The sequence below is a fragment of the Adiantum capillus-veneris genome, chromosome 6 (assembly GCF_014529385.1).
Source record: "Adiantum capillus-veneris isolate H3 chromosome 6, ASM1452938v2, whole genome shotgun sequence".
NCBI lineage: Eukaryota > Viridiplantae > Streptophyta > Polypodiopsida > Polypodiales > Pteridaceae > Adiantum > Adiantum capillus-veneris.
In genome coordinates, this window is record NC_140936.1 from 96,319,512 (window position 1) to 96,340,523 (window position 21,012).

The following is a 21,012-nucleotide window of genomic DNA, read 5'->3' on the forward strand; positions in this document are numbered from 1 at the left end:
GACGGCGGTCTAGACGATCGCCCACTCCTCCCAAGAGGAAAAGATCAACACATAGTCCTTCTCCTCATCACTCTGAAAAGCAAGATAGGAAACAAAAGAAGAAAAGGGCTAGGAAGAGGTCACCCTCTTCTCCTTCTTCTTCACCTTCCTCCTCTTCCGACGAAAGTTATGGATATTCGCCTAGAGAATACAAGAGGGGAGGACATCGCAAATCATTTCATGCATAGCGAAGGTAACAAAAGCTAAAGAAGTTCAAGGAGGGAGGAAAGAGTATCTCTTTTCTCACCTATGATGGCACCTTTGGTGCTACCGACAAAGTGTTGGCCTTCATCCAGCAATTTGATGCGGCCTTTGGAGACGAGGGCTTCACAGAGTCCTCCAAGCTACGCCATGTAGCTATGCACTTCCAAAAATCAGCTCGTCAATGGTGGGCTAGCCTTCGTGGCAATGGTGAAGCCCCAAAGACATGGACAACTCTACGAGTTTCCATCATGAAGCAATTCCTTGCAAGCGATGCAAAAGACAAAGTGCTTACTGAATGGCGCAGCTTGAAGCTTCTCTCTCATGAGTCTATCCACAAGTACGTAGACAAGTTTTGGGATTTACATCTCAAGGCTACTGTCTTTCAAAAGATAGACTTTGTCGAGCAAAGGCAACAATTCTGTGTGGGATTACCTGAAGAGATGGCAGAATACATCAACTCTCAACGGCATGGTACTATTAGCGAAGTAATCCATCACACCATGGTTGCTTCACGCATCAATTTCCATCAAGGGGCTAGACGTAATGTCAAGCCCATGGAAAACAAAGACAAAAATGATGCAAAGGGGAAAACCAATGTTCAAAATACTTCCCAAGTCAGTTCCAGCAACAACAACAATCGGTCCAAGGAGAAGGGAGTTTACAAAGGTAAAAACAAACTCTCTCCTGAAGAGCTTGAAGCTTTTCGCAAGGACCATAAGTGTTTCAAGTGTGGGGAGCAAGGACATGGCTATCGTTCTTGCCCCAAGAAGAATACTTGCAATGAGACTCCTAGGGCTTCCACCATCGAAGCTCCAAAAGAGGATGCTCATTGCAAAGGATCATCACTTTCCTATGCTTGGGGAAAGGTAAGAGAGCATGATGCCTTCATCTTGTTTGACCCTGGCTCTACTCTCAAATTCATATCAATGGAGTTGGCCACCAAGTTGGGCATTCAAGCTTTTGAGATGGGAGATATAGTAGTGGCTGATGCAGCTTTCAAGGGACAACAAGCCTCCGTTACTCCCTTGATTGGGAAGTTGAGGCTTCATGTCCAAAGCTATGTCGACAAAGAAGACTTCTTCATCTCTCCTCTCCAACATGAGGATGTTATCCTAGGGGCACCACGGTTTGATCGCATGGCTGCCAACATGAAGTTCCCTGAAAGAAAAATCTACTTCACCTACAGGGGAAAGAACATGTATATAGATGCTAGTGAGCATGGTCGCACTATTCCACTTGTAAATCCTCTTGCTTTTGATAAGTCAATGAAGAGCTCAGTTTCTGCGTACATGATTTTTGTCAAAGAGTCTCTAAAAGATACTAATGTTTCATCAAATGTAAATGGTAGGAATCAAGAAGAGTTAGACTTGTCTAATTTTCTAAAAGTATTCCAAGATGTGTGCATCGATGATATCCCTATGGACTTACCTCCAAAACGAGGGGATGATGACCATCACATTGAGCTCCTTCCTAGAAGCTCACCACCTAACAAGCCTCCTTATCGAGTCTCACAAGCTCAACAAGAGGAGATCATGAGGCAAGTACAAGAGCTGGTAGACAAAGGGATGGTGAGGCCTAGTTCCTCTCCCTTTTGTTCTCCAGTCCTTTTAGTGCAAAACAAAGATGGTACATACCGTATGTGTGTGGACTATCGAGCACTAAACCATATCACTATCAAAAACAGATTTCCCGTACCCCGGGTAGAAGATCTGTTTGATAAGCTACAAGGCTCTACCTACTTCAGTAGGATTGACCTTAAGAGTGGCTATCATCAAATAAGGATAGTGGATGAAGATATCTTAAAGACCGCGTTTCGCAAAACGTTTGGTCTTTATGAATATCTAGTCATGCCTTTTGGCTTGACTAATGCACCAGCTACGTTCAATCGTTTGATGGAGAAAAATTTTAGACCATACCGCAAATTCACTGGAGTGTTCTTTGATGATATCATCATCTACTCCAAGTCTTTGGAGGAACATAAGCAACATCTCCAAGTGATTTTTCAAGCATTGAGGGAGAACAAGCTTTTTCTCAACCAAAAGAAAAGCGAATTCTTCCTTCAAGAGATTCAATACCTAGGTCATATTATCTCTAAAGATGGTATCCGAATGGATCCATCAAAGTTAGAGGTAATAAAAGCATGGCCTAACCCAAGAAATCTACATGAGCTAAGAAGCTTTGTTGGTATGTGCGCATACTATAGACGCTTCATAGCAAAATTCTCTCAAGTAGCAGGACCACTACACGACTTAACTAAGAAGAACGTTAAGTTTGTATGGACTGCTAAGGAGAAAAATGCTTTTGAAAAGCTCAAAGAGAAGCTTACTTCCCAACCCGTCCTCGTGCTTCCGGATCTCTCAAAGCCATTTGAGGTTCAATGTGATGCTTGTGGTGATTGCCTTGGAGCAGTTTTGCTTCAAGAAGGGCATGCCATAACATATGAGAGCCGAAGGCTCAATATTGATGAATGAGTCTTGGGCATTTATGAGAAAGAGCTTTTAGCTCTACATGCCCTAGACACATGGAAGCACTACTTATTGGGGACTCCATTTATCCTACGAACCGACCACCAAAGTCTCAAGTATTTCATGATGCAAACCAAGCTTTCCGACAAACAAATGAGGTGGGAAAATTTTCTTTCGCAATTTAATTTCCATATTGCTCACATAGCCGGTAAGCACAATCAAGTGGCCGATGCACTTTTACGACGACCCAAAGTTAATGCGGTGTCTATAGCTACTCACAATGATCTATCCTCTATGATAGATGAGTATGCTACTGACCCTGACTTTAGAGACATAATGTCAGCCCTTGGTTTGGGGAAGAAAGAGGAACCATTCACCTTGCAGGATGGTTATCTTCTCCATGGCAATAGGCTATGTGTTACCCATTCCCTTCGTGAGAAAGTTATGTATGAATCCCATGCTCCTCCCTATGCGGGGCATAGAGGTATTCAACCTACTCTCCGAGGAGTAGAGACGTACTTCTATTGGCCTACCATGAAAGTGGACATACAAGAGTATGTTTCAAAATGTGTAGTATGCCAAAAGACCAAGTATGATAGAGGGAATCAACCTGGATTACTCCAGCCATTGCCTATTCCAAATTCACCATGGGAGAGTATATCCATGGATTTCATCTTTGGATTACCCAAGTCTATCCATGGGAATACAGGAATATGGACAATAGTTGACAGGTTTAGCAAGCAAGCACATTTTATTCCTGTCAAAAAGACTATTAAGGCACATCAAATGGCAACTCTCTTCATATCTCATATTTTCAAGCACCATGGATTACCCACATCCATCGTGTCAGATAGAGATCCTAGAATGACCAGTAATTTCTGGAAAGGTCTCTTTGAAAATCTAGGAACAAGATTGAATTTCTCTTCGGCCTATCACCCACAAACGGATGGCCAAAGTGAGATAGCCAATCTTACGATCCTCGATCTACTCAAGACTTATGTTACCGAAGTAGATCAACGCTCACAATGGGAAAAGTACTTACCTCTTGTAGAGTATGCCTACAATAATACTGTAAATACTTCTACGGGAAAAGCACTTTTTGAGATCATTGAGGGAAGACCTAAAAGTCCCTTGCTACTCAAAGTACATGGGAAGATCTTCGCCGCCGATGAGTATAGCCGTGACCTACAAGAATCTTTTCAAAAGATTAAGGAGGCTATATCCATCTCTCAACAAAGGCAAAAGGCTACTGCTGATAAGCACAGAAGAGCCTTAATGTTCAAAGAAAATGATTGGGTCTTACTCAAGTTTCCTAAGGCTCGATAAGGCAAACGACGGGCAAAAATCCTACGGGCCATCAAAAGTATTATGCTAAACTAGCAAAAAGATACTATGGTCCTTTCCAAAATCTTGAAGCCCATCAATGAGATGGCTTATCAACTCAATTCGCCCAACCATTGGCTCATACACAATGCCTTTCATGTAAGCCTACTTAAGCCCTACAAAGGAGAGCCACCAACTGAACAAATGATTGAAGACCCTCCCGACGTTGAAGATCAAGAAGAGGTGCTACAACCTGAAGCTATTCTTCGGCATGAAGACAAGGTACTACGACATGGTAAGATTATCCGACGGTATCTTATTAAGTTAAAAAATTATCCTTTTGAAGATGCTAGATGGATGCAAGGAATATAGCTTAAGGATAGTATGAACCTTGTCAATGCTTACAATGCTACATTAGAGTAAGCAAATGTACAAATTTCTTTTAAATGACTCATGTTTTTGTCTTATAAAACTATTCCTCTTTTTAATTGTGCACAAATTTAACTAGTATGCATGCTTAGAATCATGTTTGTGATGACGACGTCTCTCAAACACCAAGTAGAATTTGTCACTTTACTTTGGGAGAATGAAATGGACTAAAGAGCAGACATGCTTACGGCAACTATGTCTCCCAAGCACCAAATGGATTAGTCATCCATCTTGGAAAGATGTCGTAGGGTAAAAAGGGATCCTCTACTCGCTAAGTAAAATTGACTAATGACTAAGGCTTTATCTCTTCTACCTCATAGTCGAGGACGACTATGATTTCAAGAGAGAGGTAATGTCATAAAATCTAATATCTAATATCTAACAACCCAAATGATTTTCTCATATTAAATTGATCACTTAATGTGGGAGAATAAATGGGAACAAGTGTTAAGATATAGACATGTGCTTATAGATCTATCTCAACACGGGGCCAATGGTAAAGGGGCCCAAATGAGAGATGGTCTATCAAAGAGCAAGGCTAACAAATGGATCATAAGACCTTAGGGTTATCTTCATTGAAGATCTCCAATAATGTGTGTAAAAGGCCTTTGACCTTAGGTGGGTTGAGCTTGATGCGTGGGAACCCGACCCAGCTCGAGGTGCTTGTCCTGCTTGTCATGCTTGATGACTAAGGTGCTTGAGGTGCTTGAGATGCTTGAGGTGCTTAATTATTAAGATGCTTGAGGTGCTTGACATGCTTGAGATGCTAGGGTTGCACTTGAGGTGAGAACCCAGCCCAAGCTTAAAGTGCTTATGAGCCAAGCTTGTGGTGGGAACTAGGCCTATGCATGAGGGGCTTGAGGTGTCAAAAAGTCAAAGATTCAATCCCTACAAGGAGGGGGCGAGCCCTACATGAGGGGGGATGAGAAAGAACACCCACACACTCACACAAGGCATGCATGGTACAAAGAAAGCAAAAGGGACACTTGTCAAGTTCCTCCTCATGTTGCCCTCATGGTGTGCTTGAAGCCTATTGGTTGGCCACCCAAGGGGTCCAATAATAATTTAGGAGATTTAATTAATTGATTTAGCATTTATCTAGCCCGCTCTCTCATGTAAAGAATGAGGATGCAAGAGAGATACACAAGACAAGCACAAAGCACACAGAGATGGAAAGCATCTTCTTCTTCTTCATAGAAAAGAGAGTACAAAATGACTAAGTGCTAAAGCTGAAAAGTAGCACATATGTACATGCGGTCACTAAGTGTGAACTCGCTAGAAGCGTACTAGGCTGGCACTATAAGTGTAGTCCAGCTGTAGAATCACTGGCAGAGATCCTCCGTGTCGGTCACCTAACGCGCCAGTGAGTAAATGCCGTAAGCGGCCAAGACCCGTAGTGGATGCCAGCTCAAGGTGTAGAGCTCGACATCTCAACACTCCCCCTCGAGATCTGCATGTCGTAGAGTCCAAGCATAGTCCGGAAACGTCGAAGCTTCTCAGGTCCGAGGGCCTTGGTAAAGATATTCTCTATCTGCTCCTCTGTGCTGACGTAGACCAAGTCGATGTCGCCCGCCAACACTCGCTCTCGAACGTAGTGGTGATGGACCTCTATGTGTTTGGTCCTAGCATGGAACACTGGGTTCCTAGCCAACTGCATGCTGCTGAGGTTGTCACAATGAATGACAATCTGCTGGTCCACCTGCACTCCCAAGTCCTCAAGTAATGTGCGTAGCCAAGCTACCTCGCACGCCGCAACTGCTGCACCTCTGTACTCGGCCTCTGTGCTCGATAAAGCAACCGTAGGCTACTTTTTGCTGCTCCAAGTAGCAGCATCACTCCCAAAAGAGAACATGAAGCCACTCGTAGATCTCCTATCAACAATGCTACTTGCCCAATCTGCATCTGTATACCCATACAATGCTAATGGTGCATCTGCTGCATAGAACAATGCGTAGTCAAGAGTACCTTGCACATACCTAAGTGTGCGTCGTACTCCATCCAAATATGGCTTCCTCGGAAGCTGCATGAACTGACTCTCCAAGCCTACTGTGTAGCTCAAGTCTGGCCTCGTGATAGTCAAGTAGATTAGACTACCCACAATCTTCCTGTACATGTTGACATCCTCAACAACATCACCCTTCTCTGCACTCAGCTTTGCATTCACATCCAAGGGAATAGAAATTGGCTTACAATCAGCCATACCATACTTTGACAACATGTCCAAAGCATACTGTCTCTGTGATAGCCATACACCCTCTGGAGTCCTGATCACCTCAATGCCAAGAAAGTAGCGCAACTCGCCTAAATCTTTCATTTCAAACTCCTGTTTGAGAAGACCCTTCACATGGTCAATCTCCATAGCATTGTCACCAACAATAATAAGGTCATCTACATATATGGTAATGACCACAATCCCCACATCACTCTCAGGTACATAGAGTGAATGATCAGCATGAGTTCTCCTAAAACCAATACTGACAAGATACTTAGCAATCATGTCATACCATGCTCTAGAGCCCTGCTTCAAACCATACAAAGATTTGAGAAGTCTGCATACATAATCTGGGTAACCTGGATCGACATAACCAGGTGGCTGATCCATATACACTTCCTCTTGCAACTCACCATTCAAGAAGGCATTCTTTACATCCATTTGATGCATAATCCATCCTCTAGATGCAGCCACTGCTATGACAGCTCTCACAGTCGTCATCTTTGCTACTGGAGCAAAGGTCTCCTCATAGTCTATGCCATACGTATGTGCATAACCCTTTGCGACCAGCCTTGCCTTGTGACGCTCAATGTTACCATCAGCCTTATGCTTGGTTTTATACACCCATTTACAGCCAATAGCTTTCTTGCCACTTGGCAATGGCACCAACTCCCATGTGTCGTTTGCTTCCAATGCAGCCATCTCTTCATTCATTGCATCATCCCAATGCACATTTCCAACTGCATCCTCAAAACATGTGGGCTCCACATCCTGTATCACCTTAGCCATGTAGGCTTGGTGATGCACTAGATACCCATCATAAGTCAATTTTTGAACTGGATTTCTGACTCTATTAGATCTGCGCGGTCCTGGGTCACTCCTTTGCCCTCTAGCATCTTCTTGTACTTTCCTTACACCAGGTGTCCTGACAGCCGGAATTCCAAATTCCTCATCAAGACTTTGTTCAGAACCATCTGAATCCATGTCTACATGTGAAAAACCTGATGATGCATCAGCCATAAAGGGAGGTTCATCAACCTTTTCCTTTCCTTTTCGTGATAAATTCCCTGTACCTATTGGTGGAGTAACCTGCGTACGTAGTCTACCATTCCATGGTTTCTCAACAGAGCCACAAGAAGAGGACTCTTGTGGTCCACTCAAAACCTGTGACTGTGGCCTCACATTTTGTACAACCACATCATCTTTTACATCAGCCCCAATAGTGCCATGTGCATTACTGTACCAACTGCTCATCTCATCAAAGACTACATCTCTGCTCACTCGTAATTCTCGTGTAGTAGGATTGTAGCACTTGTACCCCTTTTGTTCAAGGGAATATCCCACAAGAATACATTTCTCTGCTTTAGGATCCAATTTCCTACGCAACTCATCTGGTACATGCACGGAAGCTATGCAGCCAAACACTTTCAAGTGTGCCAAATCAGGCTTTGTACCTGTAAAATTTTCCTCAGATGTTACATCATGCACCGCAGCTGTAGGTGTCCTGTTCATAATGTACACAGCTGTATTTACAGCTTCAGCCCAGAAATGATGAGGCATGTTCTTTTCATTCATCAATGCACGTGCAACCTCTGCAATGTGCCTGTTTTTCCTTTCTGCGACCCCATTCTGTTGTGGAGTATATCTGCATGTAAACTGCCTGCGTATACCATGCATTCGCGGAAAATCTGAAAAATCATTGGAGAAGTACTCTCCCCCTCCATCTGACCTCAATGTCTTGATTTGCATATCTGTCTCCTTCTCAATCATGACTTTGAAGTCTTGAAAGTGACCAAACACTTCACTTTTGCTACGCATGAAGTAGACCCATACTTTCCTTGTATGGTCATCAATGAAAGAGACATAATACCTGCAACCATGTATACTTGCAGTATCGGTTGGACCCCAAACATCTGTGTGCACCACCTCAAGTGGCTTTTTACATACATTGCGCTCATGTGGAAATGAGCCCTTTGACTGTTTTCCAAACTGGCATGCTGCACACACTTTATGCATACCATCCACCTTGAATTTGGGCAAACCTTTTACAATCTGTTTTGATTGCATGCTGCGCAATCTCTGCTCATTGACATGGCCAATGAGTTTGTGCCAAATGTCAACATCAGCCACAACACCTGTGCCCTGTGCAAATAATGCAGCTTTTACCTCAGGCATGTCTACATTCAACGTAAACATTCTGCCCACACATTTGCCCTCTGTGATCAGCTTACAGCCATTCTGGAAATCTTCTACATAACAGCCATTTGGATTGAAGCGAACCTGCAAACCCTGCTCAACCATTTGTCCAACAGAAACAAGATTCTTTGTAATGTTTGGGACATGAAGTACATCTGCTAAGTACTTTGATTTCCCACTCTTCGTATTTAGAGGTATGTCCCCTACATGAGCAATGGGGTGAGCTGTGTCATCTCCTGTCTGCACATAGCCTAACACATCTGGTTTGCGCATATCTCTAAACCACTCTCCACGAGACGTCATGTGATTAGAGGCACCTGAATCCACATACCAAACATCATCTTGGGTGGAATTCTCTGCAGTCATTGTATTCATTACATGCTGCATAACAAATATGCGCTCGTTTTTGCTGTCATCTGCATCTCTGCTAGTAGATGCATAGTTGCCCTGTTCTCTCTTTTCACTTGCTTTTCCCTTTGGACAGTCACGTGACATGTGACCTCTTTCACCACAAGTCCAACATTCTCTGCTATCTGGAGTATGTTGATGCCTGCTTGATCCTGCACCACGACCTCTTTGACTCCCCCTGCCTTGAGACTGGTTTCCCCTGCCACCTGTATTGTTTTGATTTGATTGACCTTCCAGAAATTGGCCCCTGCAACCCTTTGGGCCTCGACCACGACCTCTACCTCTACCTCTATTGGAGTTAGAATAGAAGGCCTGTTCAGAATTATTTCTGCCATGAGAAGAAGATGTGTCAAGGTTCTTCTCCTCAAGAATAAGCATAGAAATCAAATCTTGGAACACGGGGATATCGTCTCTTGTATTCATGGAAGACCTAAAATGTACATACTCATCTCCTAGACCATCCAAGCATGCACGGACAATGTCATTGTCCTCCACTGAGACTTTAATAGATCCAAGAGCCTCAATGATACTCTTGATCTTCAAGGCATAATCATTGATTGAGAGGTTGTTCCTCTTAACCTGATTTAGCTCCGACTTTAGTTGAAGCTTCCTGGCCTTGGTGTTCACCTCAAACACTCTGCCTAAGTTTTTCCATGCAATGGCGGGGGTTTCAGCATCCTGTAGATAGCCCATCATGCCATCTGTGATGCTCATAGAAAGCAAATACATCACTTTGCTCTGGCCTTGTTGCCAATCCCTCAAAGCTTTCCTTTGTTCTGCTGTAGCATTTGCCTCGGGAATCTCTGGTTCCTTTTCATTGTCTCCTTCTACATAGTCCCAATAACCTTTTCCTTTTAGGAAATTTGTTATTCTGAACTTCCATGCAGGGTAGTTATTTTTCTCAAGATTCTTAGTAACAATCTGACTGAAACCGTCAGACATCTTGAAGCACTAAGACAAAATAGCTGCAATCTGCAAAAACCTGCAAATCTGTTGAACCTGCTATTGTGGTACCTGTAACGCTTTCTACACTCAACGAGTGTCCACAATCAAGCGTACATACAACCACTGTACTTGTACAGTAAATCTCTGTCACTAAGTGTGAACTCGCTAGAAGCGTACTAGGCTGGCACTATAAGTGTAGTCCAGCTGTAGAATCACTGGCAGAGATCCTCGGTGTCGGTCACCTAACGCGCCAGTGAGTAAATGCCGTAAGCGGCCAAGACCCGTAGTGGATGCCAGCTCAAGGTGTAGAGCTCAACATCTCAACATCTCAAAGAGAAAAGGGGGACACTTGTCTCAAGGCTACCCTTGCTGCTTGTAATGCCTCCTGCTTGTGATTGGCTAGGCCTGGAGGGGTCCAATGAGCTACAAGGGGGGGTCAACCCAAGAAATCTAGGGGGTTTCTTAGGGGGTATACTCACCCACACACACTCAAAAACACTCTCATTGTGTGCTATGCAAAGTGCAAGAGCTCCCTCTCCTTCTCCAAGCAAGTAGAGGTTGAGAGCCTACACCAACACTCTTGGATATGGAGTGCAAATCCAACCAAGAGCCATGCTTCAATGCTTAAGCTTGCCATCTCCTTATTCTTCATTACTATGCTATTATGTATGCTAACAACAAGAGTTATGATAAGTGAGGAACTAATTCTTTCTCCTACGAAATGTTTCTTCTTCCTCTTCCCTACCCTCATTCCCTGCTAGCTCTCTCCACCTTCGAAGGTGTTTGAGGTCTTGGGACTGAGGCTTGGGATAGTTAAAGCTTTCTTCAAGTTTATGTTATGTTTGTGATGCATGAAGCTTTCCATCTTCATTGCATCACCTAGGTCACAAGGAACACAAAGATTGTATTGTAACAAGTCTCTCTTAATGGGAGAAATAATAATACAAATACCTATTGGAGGGGGGACCGGCTCCACATAAATCCGGTCCTCAACTGTTTTCATGTTCTCTAAATTCTCTCTCTTGCAAAAGTATTGTTCATGCCAAGTTAACTAATTGCTATGATTATGTTGCAATCTTCAATTATGTTCACCCGCTATGCTCACAAAGTCATTCTCAAAAGTACTCTCATTAATTTTCGCTACTCTCAAATTAAATAGGCCAATTTCATTACACCCACCCCCTTCATTCACATCGTTAGCTCCATGTTCGAAGCGAGTGGCTCTACTAAAAATATCCTTCAAGCGGCTAAGCACGTTCGCATGGCATGCATGTCTTGGCTTGAACTATTGGGATTAGACATCAGGTGACCTTCCATGACGTCGTAGTCAGAAGAAGAGTCACTAGACGCAACTACCTTGGGTTCCCGTTGAGGACCTAGAGCCTAAGGTGGAGGAGTAATGAGTGTCCGCGTAAATGGAGACACTCTTTATGTGATTGTCCTCTAGCACACGACTAGAGCGTAGGTGCAGGTGACCTCAACACTCTAGAAGTGTTGGTGAGTGCATGTGAAGGCTGCTCACCTAGGTTTTTAAGCGTTTGCAACCCAAAATTACCCTCAATTTTTGTTTTTATGGTATTTTTTTCTAACCAAGCCTCAGAATATGGCGTGTGATAGCTCAAAACAAGCGTCTTGGCCAGAGAGACGTGCCGTGATTTACAGCCCCGGATTCGGTTACGTACAACCCTCAAAATCCTAAAACTAGTATTTTCCTAAGTGAGGAGAGGGCTAGAATTAGTAAGTCCAAAGGGTGAGTGTGCAAGGGATGGTGGAGGACTTCATGAACTTGTCCCACATGGCCTCCCTTCACTTTACATATAAAGTAGTCTGTATAGTATATCATAAGACTAAGGACTGAGGCTTGGGCTTGGGCTCGAGCTCGGGCTCAAGCTCCGGCTCAGGCTCGTGGCTCGTGGCTCGTGGCTTGGGGCTTAGGAGAATAATCTCAATCCTTCCTTTTAGGATAAGGTTTTCAAAATTTTAGTTTTTGAATTTTCTTTTTGGCTTTTTTGAAAAATCTTTTCTTGAGGATAATGTGGCCGCGTGGACGCTGAGCTCCCACGCACACACAGCAGCTCCTAGGAGCTCTGTCTAACCTCCTTGTAGCTAATTAACACTAACTGCCTCTACTAACACATTGTCTAGCACACTACACTGCACACTCACAATACAGTTCTCACTACCTACACTAACTAACACAGCAAAACTGCTCACTCACAGAGTACTCAATCTACTCACAAAGCACATTACAGATTAATACCAGCTAACATATCTACTAACACCTGCACATTATAGATCTTAGCAAATCTAATAGAAAACCTATGCATTTCAACACTAACAAATTCTAACAAACCTACTAAAGTTGTGCATTACAGCCACATAGCAGATCTTTACAAACTCAGACAAAAGCATAAAAATAGATGGAAGAAAGGCTTCTAGAGGTAGCACTGAGTGCTCCTCAAGCTTAATGCAAGGATGTCCCTGGAAGCGGCGCCAAAAATGTACGCTTTGTCATATGTGTCAAAGGATGGTAACTTGCATGCGCACTGTGTGCAAGCCTCGAAAGGAAGCAAACACACAACTAGAAGATCCTAGCAAGCTCAAAGCGGCAAGAATGTTTCACTCACTGCTCAATGCTTCCATTGTGAAGGATCTTGTGCTGCAAAGAAGAAGGAGCCGCCGCCGATGCCGCGCTCAACCGCCTCGCCGTCGTCAATGCGACCACAATGCTTGATCTCTCTCTCTCTCTCTCTCTCTATATATATATATATATATATCTAGTATACACACACACACACGTGTGACCACACGAAGGAGGAGGAGACAGAGATGGAGCAAGAGCACTTCTTAGCTTACACCTCAGAGAATGAGGATTTTTAGGTCAAATGGACCTTATATAAGATTTTGACCCATTCACACATGGACGCCCACAGTGGCCGATCATTGCACAAATATTGTAAAAATAAAATAAGTGGTGCGCCTCTCATCAGTGATCACCTACACACCTATTGGACTGACAAGTCTGGTCCATGACTCTATCAAATAAATGATAAGGCGTCCATTGTAGCTGATAGGGTGTCCGTGAGGGTTTACATTAATTAACTTGTCATGAACAATACTTTTGCAAGAGAGAGAGTATTAGAGAACATGACAATAGTTAAGGACTAGATTGTTAACCACCGGTGTCCACTTCTTGTAGTCATGGGCCAGGCTTGTCAGTTTAATAGGAAAAAAGGTAAGAGTGATCGCTGATGAGAGGTGCACTCTAACTAGAACATAGTTGGCTAAGCATGGGCGCCCAAGTGTGAATGGGCAAGCTCATATAAAAGTCACCTAAACCTAAAAATCACTCATTCTCTCATTTGTGCAATTGAAGAGTGCTCTTGCTCCTTCTTCATCTTCTTCTTCATCTTCTTGTGTGTGTGTACGCGAGAGAGAGAGAGAGAGAGAGAGAGAGAGAGAGAGAGAGAGAGAGAGAGAGAGAGAGAGAGAGAGAGAGAGAGAGAGAGAGAGAGAGAGTGATCGAGCATCACGATGGCATGGCGGTGACGAGGTGGTTGAGCATGACACAGTGGTAGCTCCCTCTTCTTCGCGGCAAGGAATCCTCCACAAAGGCCAGCGTAGGGCGGTGAGTGACACACCCTTGCTCTCTTGAGCTTGCGAGATTAGTCTGGTTGTGTGCTTGCAGCCATTTGTGGCTCACACACAATGTGCGGCAAGTCCCTTGCTTTGACATGTGTGACAGACGCACACATTTTTGGCGTCGCTCCCGGGGAAATGCTCTACACTAAGCTCGAATAGCAGTCTATGCTACTTGTGGTGCATTATGAAATGTAGGAAAGGTAGAGAAAGAAGGTGTGTGGCTTGTTGAGAAGGATTTGTGACCTTCGTTTTTGCTGCAGTGTACTGTTTTTTGTTAATAATGTGTTAGATTTTTTGTTGTAAGGTATTGTTTTAAGGTGTTAGTGTTGACCGCTGGGTCAACAACACAACATAACTCAAGTTTCGTACCAAAGTCTTATCTTTTGCGAGTTATGAAATGCTGTGGATTATGGCTATAAACGTCATTTGTAATGAGTAGTTATTCTAGTTTCAGAAGCCGGAGTACAATGGCACTTCCAGATTGTAAATACAAAGCCATTTGACCCTTTCAACCCCATTTTTGGTTAAACCTAAGTTGGCCTTAGTATATAAGGTACCTAGGTCATTTTGTAAAAGAGGAGACTTTAATCGTAATCAAAACTTTAGTGCTGCCGTCTACTGTGTGTGAGAGAGAAAGAGAGTGAGCGTGAGCTTTATCCTCTAGCTACGCCCGGCTCGCTCAACACATTGGAGATCCGACGACACCATTGTTGTAGGCTCGAGGAGAGCTACGCGACAACGCCAAGCATTCCACGCGAGACGAAGCGCACACGCCGACGCATCTACGAGCTATTTGTGGCCGTAAGTGTATCAAACGATGTCTGTTTTCTGCGTACTAGTATTCTATAGAATCGTGGCGACATAAGCTATGCATAGGTACTCATAAATTTCAGTTTCGGACACTTTCAAAATTTTGATCTGTCATTCTACGCGTTTTCCGCAGATGGGTTTAGAGTGAGGGTTTTGAGTGTAGAAGCTTAGGGACAGGTGTATCCTAGTGAGGGGATGGTGTTCCTTAAGTTTCGTACGAATCTGGCATGATTAGGTGAGTTACCTTCCATATGTGTGTATGTGGCTAGATGGTGTAGTTGAGAGCAGTGAGGTTCTTGATTGTGGTTTAGTTGGCCTTCCAGAGTGTTGTATGTGTAGGATGGTCTCAGCCTGACAAGCTAAAGAGATTTCCTCCGTGTGCCTATAGTGTCATCTGTGTCCTTGATTGACATTATGTTGATCTAGGTAGTGTTTGCATGCACTTCATGGGTGTGTGAGTCGCTCCCGCAACATTGACGCCGTTGCCGGGGACACAAGGACCTAAGTAGGTTTCCTACTAACACTCGTGTGATGGTTGCTTGATTTAGTTTCGGCTAAAGAAAGCGTTTTTCTTAAGTGGATCCGGAAGAGGATATTCCGCGATCAAGTGGATAGCCAAGAAGCGTGTGTCTTGCCGAGGGTCTGCAACTAGATAGGTTTAGTTAGGATCTATGGATTAGAGTAGTTGTTGGTGGTCGAGTGATTTGTGAGGTGATAAAAGCGTTTACTAGTCCGTGTGTGGCAGTGAAGCGTTTTTCTACTCATAGATGCAAAACCCCATATGATTTGTAGGAGTAGCTTTAGGTAAGTGATCCGATTCTGATCTAGAGCTATTCAGTACTGAATTATTTGCTAAAGTGCTTGATTGCATTTGAAATCACGAAAAATTGTGCTTTTGAGGGTAAAAATGCATTAAACAAGCTTTTGTGGATATTTTTGTATGAATGACTGATGCTGTGCATATAAAAGAGCATTTGCAAGGGTTCTATGAAGAAAACCTGCAATTTTGTAAACATAGACATCCTACGCGTAGGATGTCTCAAGGGGGTTCTGGAGACCAAATTTGAAAATTCTGACTGCACCAGAGTGTTCAAAAGGGGGGGTTTACCCTATGTATACATTGAAAGTAGAGTTTTGACCAACTCTTGACACCCAAAAGACCAAAGACGGAGTGTCAAAAACGTGAAAACAAGAAACTTAAGATTCTGAGCACAATTTTGCATAAAAACTGGTAGGAATGCTTGAAAAGTAGTGCTCAAGACTAAGGGATGCCTGTGGATGTATTCTGCCAAAAATTTCATCAGTAGACATCCTACGCGTAGGATGTCTAGAGAGTGATTCTGGAAGCAAAAATCAAGTTTTGACATCATACCCATATTCTGCATGTTGTGTTGGACACGCACACCAAAGCTCATGTCATTTGGACATATAGATTGAGATTTAAGGGGATGTTACTCTTTCAGAGAAATATTTTCCCAAAAGTGGTGATTCTGAGCAATTTTGACATCCAAAATTTGCTATGATCACATATTCTTGTTATATGCATGAAGAAGCACCTTCGGTAGAAACAGAAGTCCATTATGAGAAAAAAGACATCCTACGCATAGGATGTCTACAGGGTGATCTGGTGGAAATTTTGAAATTCTGATTTGACCAGTGTGTTCAGAAGGTAGGTTTTACCCTATTTTCACCTAGAAAGTGGAAATTTGACCAAATTTTGACAGATCAAAGCCAAAAGACGAGAATTGCCAAACATCCTACCCAAATTGTGCCCAAGGCATAATTTTTGAGACCAAACCATAGGGTGACTTCATGTGCATGTTATACATGATGTTTTGAGTGCATGTGATAAATTTCATCTCATTTGGGTCAATAAAAGGAAGATTGAACAGACTTTAGCATTTTTTACTGAAAAAGGCAAGAATAGCTAGTTTTGGGGTCTTTTGACATCCAAACTCAAATATAAGCATAGCATTGGGTTGTTGACATCAAGGGGAAGCTGTGGCTCAAGTTTGGGGCAATTCTAAGCACTTAGACATCCTATGCGTAGGATGTCTTCACCATGATTTAGCACTCCAAATCAACCTCTTAGCATACCACAGTGATCAACACCTTAAGGAGAGTCTGTGGTTCAAATTTGGGTTCATTATGAGCAAAAAGACATCCTATGCGTAGGATGTTTACTGCATGATTCTGAGACCAAAATTCTCCTGTGGACATAGCATGCTGTCATCTAGCCTTAGATAAGCCTCCTAGGCAAATTTGGTCCAATTTGGAGTTGATTTGACTTGGGAATTCATCAGAACGGACATCAGGCTTTTGGAACAGATTCTTGATCATTTGACCAACCTATAGGTGTCAGAATCAAAAAGTAAAAATAGTTGTGAGTTTAGCACATCAAGGGGAAGCTACAGTGCAAGTTTGAGCTGAAACATAGCAAAAAGACATCCTACGCGTAGGATGTCTCCAGGGTCATAAAGTGGTCAAAATTCTACTTTGGCCATATAGGGAGGTTCTAAGTGTCTCAAGGATTCTAGAACTTTTTTCAAAAGTGAATTTGGACCTTGTTTAGGCCTATTTACCAAGCAAAGAAAAGAATTGTCAGACATCCTACTCTTGGAGTGCACTAGAAGCTTATGCAGCCCAAATCTTGACTTATTGGCATCCAAATTCAATTCTAAGCATACCATTGTGTTGCTGAGCACTAGAAGAATCTTGGGATCAAGTTTGGACAAAATCTGAGCAGTTAGACATCCTATGCGTAGGATGTCTCCAGCTTGATTTAGGACTCCAAACCAACCTATGAGCACACCACTGTGATCAACACATCAAGGAGAATCTAGGGTGAAAATTTCAAGTCATTCTGAGCAAAAAGACATCCTACGCGTAGGATGTCTCAAGGCCATTTTTTGGTCCAAATGAAATTCTGAGCATACCATTGTGTTGCTGGACTTAAGGGGAGTCTCTGGACCAAATTTTGTTAAATTCTAAGCAAAAAGACATCCTACGCGTAGGATGTCTCAAGGCCATTTTTAGGTCCAAATGAAATTCTGAGCATACCATTGTGTTGTTGGACTTAAGGGGAGTCCCTGGACCAAATTTTGTTAAATTCTGAGCATATAGACATCCTACGCGTAGGATGTCTCTAGGCCAGTTTTAGGGTCCAACTGTAATTTTGACCATACAAGAGTGTTCACAGCGTCACAAAGATCCCAAATCTTCTTTTAAAATTGAATTTGGACTCATTTTGACTAGTCTAAACTGCATTTCACTATTTTGTCCATAACTTTCACAAACGGTATCGGATCGGAAAAGTTTTTACATCAAAACGTAGCCTGAGAGCGACTCTACAGATCTTAGAGCAAAACTTGAACTAAATGTATGCCAATGGCAACCATTTAGGTCAACTTTGAAAAAAACGTCGTTTGAGGCCTCAAAATACATCCGCAAGTTAGGGGTGTCTAAAAGCGACAATTTGCGAGAATTGTGACGAAACGGTTGCGGTTTTGGACATAGTTTCGACTTTTCCCTAACCAAAGCACTTGAACACAGTGGACTAAGTCTACTTGAACCAAGCAAAAGCTCTTAAGCCCAGAGAGCATGTCTACCCTAGATTCAAACGCAACTTACACAAGCTTGGAGATCCCGACGATAGAGGAATATCCTCCCACAATGGATCTTCCAAACTTGCAATTGATAAAGATCCATCTTGTTGAGAGAGTTTGGATGATTGGTCATGAGAGTGAAGGACTATATAGATACATTGACGACAATGAGGTCAATCTTTATAGGTGCTCAGATCCATACCTAGAAGAGATAACGGATTACAAGCTCTTATATGTCTATACATACGGAGTTGACTGTCAATGGAGATCTATAGTTGTCGACAAGTATGGACAAGAATACAGAGTTGTAGAAAGCACAAATCCACAGACTGTACTAGAAAGAGATGGATATTTGGTCAATGAAGGACCACAAATGCCTCCACCAAACACGAGAATTCCTATAGGAATTCCAAGAAGAGAGCCACCAGGATTCCCTTCAAGAGCAATAACGAAAGAAGGATTGGGAGAGTCTTTGGTTAGTCTTGTAGACAATCCACGAGTTAGACCATCCCAAGTCCAGAAATGGGTAAACATAAAATACTCTGGAGAAGATCCGAGAGATCACGTAACGGCTTTTAGAAGAGTGATTAGAGCAAAGGAAGTTTCAGATTTGGCGACACAGTTTGCGGGATTCGGATTGACTCTAGAAGATGATGCAGCTACATGGTTCGACTCGGTAGAAAAATGGGATTTTGAGACCCTAGATGAGCTGTTTGAGGAGTTTATTGAAGAATTCTCGCCAAAAGGAATTGCTCACACACGGTCTCGCAAATCCATAGATTCAGACAGAAAGAGGATGAATCAATACGCAAAACATCATTACGGCTCAAGAGATATGTTAAGCTCTGTCCGAGAGCGGAATTACCTACGCAAGCACGACTGATGTTGATCTTTATCCACGGAATGAGACATGCGGGCCTTCACAAGGATCTGCATATGATAAGGAGGATGACGCTAAACGAGTTGATCAAAGAAGCTCTTTATCTAGTGAATAACTGTGAGGCATACAAAGAAAAGGACTTAAAGAGTCAAGGAGATGACACATCCTCTCAGCACAGTGTTTCACAGATAAGTGAGTCCACTGCCAAGCCAACGGCACCTATTGATCAAGAAAAGCTTATCGACGACTTGGTCAAGAGGTTGATTCCTCTTGTAAGGTCTGATTCGGGAGAGCCGAAGTGGTGTGAAATTGAGAGAAAATGGACGAACCATACGGGGGAAGAGTGCTATTATAGCATGGAAAATGCTAGGGAGAGGTATGTACAACCTGTTCCAGAAGCACCTACTCCACCTAGATACATTACGGGAAATGCGCCAAGACCAGTAGGAGTTTTAAGGCCATAGCTTTTCTTAGGACAACAACCTCCGCTGCCAGGTGCTAGAATGCAGGTAGACATGAGATACATGCCAATGATGGAAGCATCAAATAAACCAACGCCAGTACCAGCTACAATGTGGTATAGAAACCAAAGTGAGTACTACCCTTCGGAGCAACAAAATGTGAGAGAAACACATGGAGTGGTGAGGCTGGTACAACCTCCACCTCCTGGGTTTCAGTCAAAAGAAAGAAGGTATGAAATGGACGAAAGGACATTGCGATTCATTGCAAATAACGGCTTATCTAGGTCAAAGCTTGCTTATAGCCAAGAGGAAATGCTAAAACAATCTCCTCAACTAGAGACAGATTGTCACAAAAGTCGTGACAACCACTTGGTCAAACAATGTCCTCATACAGAGATCACTGAAGTAAATGCCTATTGTCTTGAGTGTGGCATCACTCACTTGATCCCCGATTGTCCGAAAAACCCAAACCAAATCAGGAAAATCACAACAAATGTATTAGGGATTGTTCAGCTCCCTAGTAGCTCAGAAAATGAAACTGTTGTACCAGTTCAAGTAGTTACGAGAGCACAAGCTCAAAAGAAATCTGATGAGAATCCAGAGACAAAGAACACGGAAAGTCAGAGAGGCCAATGAAGCCGATGACCTAAGAAGACGAGTAGACAAGACTGGTGATGAACGAGGAGTGTTTCTACTACCAATAGAGGAATTTGAGACTGGATCTCAAATGAATCTAGACGTGCGATCGTATTGGGGCGATAAAGGATCTGTACAATCTATGGATAGTCAACCCCATTCGCTAAGAACACTACCGTCCTACATGGGAGAGTACGAGACCAAGTTAGATGTGGTTGCAGTCCCATCACAGAGACTGTCTCCCAACAAGGCCATCGATTCAAAGGGGCTAGTAGATATTCTATCTACCCCAGTCACCTGTACAATAATGTTAGCCGAGTTGCTCAGAATAAGACCAAACATGTGGGCTAATGTGGGTAAATGTCTAGAGAAATTTGGTGTAAAAACCCCAATGACTCAAATCGAGGAAGGCATCAAAGAGCTTGAAATGCCTCAACTAAATACTAAGCCAGTGCCATTAAACAAGGTAGGCGAGTATTACGAGGGAGAAGATGGAAACACCACCCTTCCTATGGAATTCAATCGTGTAAAAACCATGGCAATCCTTGACAGTGGAGCTGGTGTGGCCATTGCAACCAAAGAGGTTTGGAAAAAATGGGGGAAACCTGCCTTGATATCCACACGAATGACCCTGCAGCTTGCAGACGGACACAAGGAAAAGCCCCTAGGACTGCTAGAAAAAGTACTTGTTACTTCTTGTGGCATTGAATATGAACACACTTTTGCTGTTGTTGACTTTGGCAAGAAGAACAACTAT